This window comes from Sesamum indicum, linkage group LG1 (assembly GCF_026168435.1).
Source record: "Sesamum indicum cultivar Baizhima isolate 11 linkage group LG1, ASM2616843v1, whole genome shotgun sequence".
In the NCBI taxonomy this organism is placed as follows: Eukaryota; Viridiplantae; Streptophyta; class Magnoliopsida; order Lamiales; family Pedaliaceae; genus Sesamum; species Sesamum indicum.
The window spans coordinates 8,622,909-8,630,750 of record NC_142657.1 but is presented as its reverse complement, the minus strand read 5'-3'; the positions used below and the strand labels follow the sequence as shown (position 1 = coordinate 8,630,750).

Here is a 7,842-nt window from a genome sequence, read left to right as displayed (position 1 = left end):
GATTTTCGGGACAAGAAGGCACGCTTCCAAAGGGTTAATGTAGTCTACACCCCCTTGATGGTACCAATCATCCAAGCCCTTATAGCAGTCGAAGGAAAAGGCTTGCTAGCTCGCCCTCTGTCATGGAGAGAGCAGCCTCAACATCCTAACTTCGAAAAAGTTTGCCATTTTATAATGATTATGGCCACACCACGGAAGAGTGTTGACATTTGAAGAGTGAGATTGAGAGGCTCATCCAAAACGGATACCTACAGGAGTACGTCTATTGGGAAAAAGCCCGAGGGACAGGACCATACCGTAAACAAGAAACAGACAAAGGAAAAGAAGTAAAGGTTTCCAGTCCTGACTCTTACCAGATGAAGAACACGAAATACCTTTGGAGGAAATGCTGAAACTAATGATCCTCCTTGTAAAGTGGAGGTGACTCCCATCATGCTAGAAAAGCCCAGGTTAGAGAAGCACACAACATAACTATAAAGGAGATATGGGATATTGGGGAAACGGAGGACGCTCCCCTCATCCAGTTCCAAGGGCAGAAAGATCAGGTCCTAAGAGCTCTCATAATGGTGCTCTAGTCATCACGGTGCTGCTAGCCAACTACGAAGTACGATGTATCTTCATAGATTCGGGAAGTTCTGCAAACATATTGTTCAAGAAACCCACGGAAACTACTGTCAGGCCGTATTGAACTCTATTTAAAATTTTAAGTATGTCAATTATATAATATAATCAAGATATTTAAATTAGAGTGTGAATTCTATTTTAACCCGACACTATTACTACTAGCAATTTATGGCACACTCTATGTGTTGTATATTCTATAATACTATTTAAAATAAAATATTTATAAAATAGTTATTATTTAAATTATATAGAGAATAACAAGTTAATATTTAATTTTGTAAGAAAATTGTGATAAAAAATGCATGTATATATATAAGTTAAATTAAATAGTAAAAGAATAGATCAAAAAAATAAAAACATCAGAAAGTATTCTCCTTTAATATATAATATAGATATGACACTTGCACACGGAGCTAAGTCAATCAATTTTCATTTTTTATAGAAAAAAGATGAACAATTTATAGAACAATAGATATGTTTTAAGGATATTTTGAGGATATACATTTTCTCTCATCTTATATCTACATATTAATACTATTTATCGAATATTTATCATCCTGGCTACCACGATTCGTCGACTAATATATTTTCAAATGTAATTACTTTTTAGGCAAAATAATTATCTTTGTTAGTAGACTTTTATTTGGAGAGAGCTTGAGGTGATTGTTAGATGCTTATCATATCCGATTTGCTAGCCGTGAATAGGTCATCGTATTACGGCTGTGATTTTTGACTAAGATGCTTGTGATTTGTAAATAATTATCTACCTTATTAAAAATCGAACCAAAACTTCAACTAAATTTAAAGACATGTAACAAAACGAAATAGGCAGGATGATATTTATCTTTATCTTTGTTGACATTGATATTGCTGATAGAATTCTCTGAGTTCTTTGAGTTAATATTTACGATTGTTATCGCTTATTTTGTTTGATGTTGAATCTTATTACTCTCAATCTTTTTGGATACTGCAAGGAAGAGATAGAAGTTCTTTCTGTCGTATTTATTGAATTAATAATAGCTGCCTAGTAATTGAAAGAGTGTCTAAGAAAATTAGTGACTTGTCCCATGTTTAACTTATCATATGTGATTGGAAGTAACACTTCAGTTGATGAATTTATAATTTTTACACCAAAAGCACTAACTGAAGTTCTGAGATCATTTTGGATAATCAAGGGGACAAGTTACAGGTTTTATTAAACTTGACTATACCTTCCATTAATATTATATGATATTTTTTAAAATGAATACATGAGGTGAACAAGTTAGTTGTTTCTCATTTTGCCACTTATGATTATAAATTTTAAATATTTAATGATGAATTACAATTTAAATTTAATGGTCACTTAACTATTTTCTTTTATGAATGTGTCCCATCTATTTACCATTATGTTTAGTATTATGCTAATATATATTGTAGTTATTAATTGATTTTGCTAATATGGTTAGTTACTAATTAATCTTTTTTATTAATAATTAATTCAACTTATATGAACATTAGATAGATAAATTAGTTTTTCTCTATTTTAATCTCTTTATGTTACTATCTATTAGTTAAAATGTGAGTTGTTGAAAGGACTCTCTATCTCTCCCTCTCTTTCTCTTAGATTTTATGTCCCAACTATAATGATATTCTAAATGGTACTTTGTGGTGAAAATAATAAATGAAAATTTACATTTATCTTAATAGATTTATTATTGATAGTTTGGAGTAGTATTTTAATTTATATCACCATTAGTTAGTGTTCTGAAAAATGGCCCATGAATTTATTGATAGGCCAAGCCCATTGCTGGGACCTCACACTTGTTGGCTCAGCCCATTCACCACACCCAGCCCACAGACCTGACCCACTTGCCCGACCTGGTTTGTATTATACTTATACCCCAAAATCCTAATCCTAATTCATTATGCCCCCTCGTTTCTTCCGTAGCCTTCTCTCTGACCTCTTCTCTCTCTCTCTCTCTCTCTCTCTGACTTCTCCTCTCCACCGATTCTCATATCCTCGAAAATCCTTCTATACCGCCTCTCTCTCCCTCCCTCTTCAATGTTGTACCTCTATAAAAGCCTCCGATGGCTTCTAACCTATGCTAGCCGGTGTAGAAATACTTTTCTCATTCTTCCTATTCTACACTATTTGAAACGTTCATTGTGAACCCATCTTCTGTGTAAGAAATCTTTGTGGTTTCAAGTGGGTCATGCGGCCTAAGTTTTCTAGTTCTTTTTGTTTGAGTACTGAGCAATCGTAAAAGGTTGGCGGTCTTTGTGGCAGTGGGCTTTTTCTCTTCGGATTAGGCTCTCTGAGCCAAAACACCCTTTTGCTGTTTCTGTAATATTATATGTAGGTCTGTAATATATATTCTTATATCTCTGTATATTGATTTGTAATCTTACGGGTTTTTGTAACCCATTATTCTTTGTAATAGTTGAGTTAGGAATATGTTTCTCTGGGCTCACTACTGAAGGGGTTTACTCCCAACAATGGTATCAAAGCATTGATTTTCTTTAGTGGCGTCTTGGTAAGATCTAAACCTTACTACTTCCATTTCTGTTGAAATAATATTTAGGGTAAAAATTGCTTGGTGCTATAATTTTCTGTTGTGTGCGCTCTATGTAAATATTTTTTAACTATTGTGTGCAAGTTCATTTTCTCCAAACCCTTTGCTAATCCCTTACCTAGCCTTCCAGAATCAACTCTCCATTTATGTGTGGCAAAAGCTCTTCTTTAATCATTATTCAGGTATTAAAGATGGCCCTTCAATAGCTATCTCTTGCGGGCTTAGTGTACCAAACAACATTCCAATGCTGGTTACAGCAAAGACATAGGGGATGTCAAACATCTAAGCTCCTCATCAATCTACTACTACTGAATCTTGGATAGCTTGTGACGTCCGTAGAATTTTGTATGTAATTGGGAGACTAATTGGTAATTATTAGAAATTTAGATGTAATTAGTAAATAAAATTATAGATTGAATTTGGGATATAATAAAACTTGAACGGATTAAATTGGAGTTCGTAATAATATTTGAAAGCAAATTATATTAATTAGAAAATTAGAAAGGACGTAATGGGTATTTTGAGAAAAGTTTAATTAAATATATAAAATAATAATATTATATATATAAATAATATATTGTAGAATTGAGGGGAGAGAGAGAGAGTGTAGAATGAATGAGGCGGTGGGCCTCTCTTCCATATTAATATGCACACACACACATAATACAAACTCACACACACACATTCATACACACACAGCCACGCACACACACATTTCGGAAAAACAGAGGTACGAAAATTGTAATTTAATTTCTATTAATTTATATAATTATATTATTTAATTAGTCCGTTTATTAAATGTTGATTATATTAAGCGGTGAACTATTTAATCGGAGTGTTTTATGATTTTGGCTATTTATATTAGTGTCAAATTAAATATCACAATTGCTATAAAAATGATATAGTTGGGTAATTAAAATATTAGATTTGTTAGATTTAATTATCCTTATAGTTAATTTATACAATTCCACCGGAATGATTAACCAAATATGTAATTCTATGTATTGTTGCTTAATTAAATTGTATAGCAACGGTAAATTGACAGAAAATTCATAGAAATACTTCGGATGTTATATTTTAGAAATATTATGTTATTAATTAGGGAAAGGAGGTTTTAGTGGTAATATAATTTATGAATGTTATTAAAAATGATAGTTATAAATACATAAGGGGTTTGATTAAGTGAATTCTTATGAATTATTTGGTAAATTAAATATATTGATTATAATTTATTATAGGACGTGACGACAAGATAGAGAGTTGAGCAGTCCCTCGTGAATCGAAGTATTTTGGGGATTTACGGTAAGTATAGCTAATTGGATTTATATATATATATATCTATATGTGTAGTATTGTATATATTATATATATTAGTTTCTTGGATGCGAACGTGGATTTGGCTTTATATTATTATGTGTGGCTTTCGTATATTGATTGTTTATATAATTAGTTGTTGGATTATTTGCTAGATTATCATAATATTGGTGAAATTGTTACTATGTGATATGTAATGGTAATGTAGAGATATGCGGGATATGATTATGTGATAATAATATAATTGATTGTGATGAAATCAAATTGGGAGTTGTTGTTGAGGAAGTGATTATTATAAAGAAAAGAATGATGATCGTGAGTTGAAATAAAAGATGATGCTTACCTAGTTGGAACCACAGTCAATGGTTTATGAAAATGTGATTGATATTGAGATATGAAAAATATGTGAATTAAGCTAGGTACCATGGCGCGTAGGTTACCGGGGTATTCCGGGGCAGCAGGGAATATCCTGTGCTTGTTAGCTACACACTGGGGTGGTGTGGGGGTACCATGTTTGTTGTGATGTCCTGTGCTATATTGCTACACAGCTGAAGTAAAAGAGTGTGGGGATGTCACACAACGGGTATCCTGTGCTGTATATGATATGATGATGGCCGGCGAAACCATTGACTGATGTATACCAATTAGAGTAAGTGGGGCCGTTAGCTAATAAACGATAATGTTGAATATTGTGTCATAGCTTGATTTATAATTGTGAATAGGTATTACTGCTTATATTTGTTGTTGCTATTGACAATGACTGTTAGTCGATGTGACTGCATGTACGTGAAACTGTTGCCTGTATGTATATATAAACTGATCAGCTATACTTATTGAGTAGGCAGCTCATTCCTTGCCACGTACTTTTCAGGAGATAGGTCACACTGACTAGCCATATTGACTTTGAGCGGTGCCGTTGTCTTTATTAGGTGGGTCAGCCATGACTTCTGAAGCCAAAGTTTTTTATTGTTGGGTTGTAAATATTCTGGTCTTTTATCGGGATTTATGTTTAAAGTTGTGGTATGATTTTCTTGAGGTTATGAACACGAGAACATGTAGTGAGGGTAAATATGAACTTTTGGTGGTATCTAATACCTTTTGTGATATATAATATTATATTGATAAATTAGAATTTATTTTACTGGTTGAAAGAGAATTACTTATAGAATGAGTTCTGATTAAAGAAAGGATGAAATAGTGATAATTAGATGTAGCGAGTAGGGGGTGCTACATAGCTTATCTCTAGATAGGAATCCAATTCTTATATGGAGGATTTTATTAACAATATTCGTATTTTAGAGTCCCATAACATCTTTTTATCTTTCCAAATGATCAAAGTTGTTTTTAACATCTAAAATATTAGGAACACAATTGAGCTCCCACTATCCTTCCACCTTGTTCTTGACAGAGTCACGTACCTTATTAACTTGTCAAAACAAGCATCCTAGACACAGGACATTCAAACCTAGTTTGAACTCCATAATCCAAGCCAAATAATTCGAATTAATGTCTTACATCACTTTTCCTTTCCGGTCAGATTAAAAAACTCGTACCTTTCAGGTAACTGGAGCTTTCTGATCGTCCTTTGGAGAACCTAAATATGTTCAGAGAAGTTTTGATTATAAATAATGTTTGCATTAATTGATAATGAACCTGTATAAATTAGACTCTAACTCTAATTTGCCTCCTACTAGTCCTTTGATGTATGCAGGACCATTCTTCATACTCAAGACCTTTTGTAGGACATAGGTTTTCCAATCCGTATCAAATATGGTGTCTGGATTGCGACCTTAAGAAAACGCCATGTTTTTCGAATTAACGGTTTTCGAAAGTCCATATCCAAATAGTCCAGGTAATTTTGTGAAACACCGATCAAACCATGTCCAATCAAGGTTCAATTTCTTCCTTACTAGAGACAGTTCAACATCGTCTCTTCTGGAGGAATTTCATTGAGTGAGAATTTCATTCTCATTTGGATATTTCAAGAACTCCCACTAAATACGTACCACCTCGATCCCATTGAAGGGTTTGTCTCCGCAACCAGTTTGGTTCTCCTCCTTAAGTTTAATTTCTCCGAACTTTCCAGAAGTCCTTAGACTTGTGAACCCTCTACTAGTATTTGTGTATTTAGTAACTTATAGATGTCTATCTTGGATCTAATCCAATACATTATTTTTTACAAGCATTCTTTGTCCCATAAAGTGCTTTCATGGCTTTCTTACTTCTCAGGAGGATTCATAAGTTAGTAAACTCAAATCGTATATTGTTAGACTCTTTGAATTTACCAACCTACTTATACTAACTAGAGGGATATGGCCTACTCATGCATGCCATTCTCTGTAAGTTTTTTTCTTAAACCGTTTAGTCATTTATTTTGAGCTTGCATAATTCAATTATGACATGAAGTACAATAATTTAATAACTCAGTAGACTCAAAAGAATATTTTATTGATCAAGTTTGTACTTGATCATACTGGGTTACATAATTGCATATTATTAACATGAACACTAATTGCTAAGTTCACTTATTCTTATATCTTTTGCAGTAATGGCCTAGTCATCCCCTAACTTTAAGACTATATGTCTTAATGTTTTATTCTTTTTCATTTCTGCAAACCATTTGCAGAAATGTGCTACGATAGCAAGTGTCTAATATGTGAGAATATGAATAGTAATCATGTTTGCTCAATCAAATGCCATAGCTCGGGTGAAGGAGAGTTCACACTACTCCCTCTTCCAATCTCTCTGGCAATTTTATGTAAACATCATATGTGAATTTTAACTGCATAACCATTTTTTATTTTCTTTTACCCTTGCCCAAGGCTACAGTAGCAGTTAAAGCTCTTGCATTGGCTAACTTTGCTCCATCCTTCTTCCTCATTCGGCGTTCGACACCCTTGCCTTTGGCTCTTGAGGGCAAAGTCTCCAAATTCAACACCGATGGCACAGATTCTTTAAATCAATGCCTCATGTTGGAACGTTTTTATCAACTCAAATATGGTCTTTTTAAGCCTATTTAGAGTTCATGATAAATAGGTAGAAAGGAGGGATGAAGAGACTGAAGGGTTACTCAATGTACATCACCTTTTAAGATCAACATTGAGGTTTTAGAGCTTCTTCATACGAGATTGCATCTTAACCCAATGTTTAGTTACAGACGAGCTTCACTCATCTTGGCTTCAAAAAATGCTTCCATCGCGGCATATCTAATGTGCCAGTGCGGTGCCGCATAGATTTGATTTATGTGGAGCATTTATTAAACCACGTCTAGCCTATCATACCGGTCATGGATGATCGAAGCAGGTATGATGTTGCGGACCTTACGATTGTTCTTATCCCTTAATCCCGA

The 7,842-nt window shown here is 33.6% G+C and overlaps 1 long non-coding RNA gene across 1 annotated transcript; it reads left to right on the top strand.

Annotated features, from left to right (window-relative positions):
- The first annotated feature begins 3,838 nt into the window (after positions 1–3,838).
- Positions 3,839–5,629, top strand: LOC148789435 (uncharacterized). The gene is made up of 3 exons (XR_016067804.1): positions 3,839–3,909; positions 4,418–4,481; positions 5,365–5,629. It is a non-coding gene; the product is annotated as an uncharacterized LOC148789435 (long non-coding RNA).
- The last annotated feature ends 2,213 nt before the right edge of the window (positions 5,630–7,842 follow it).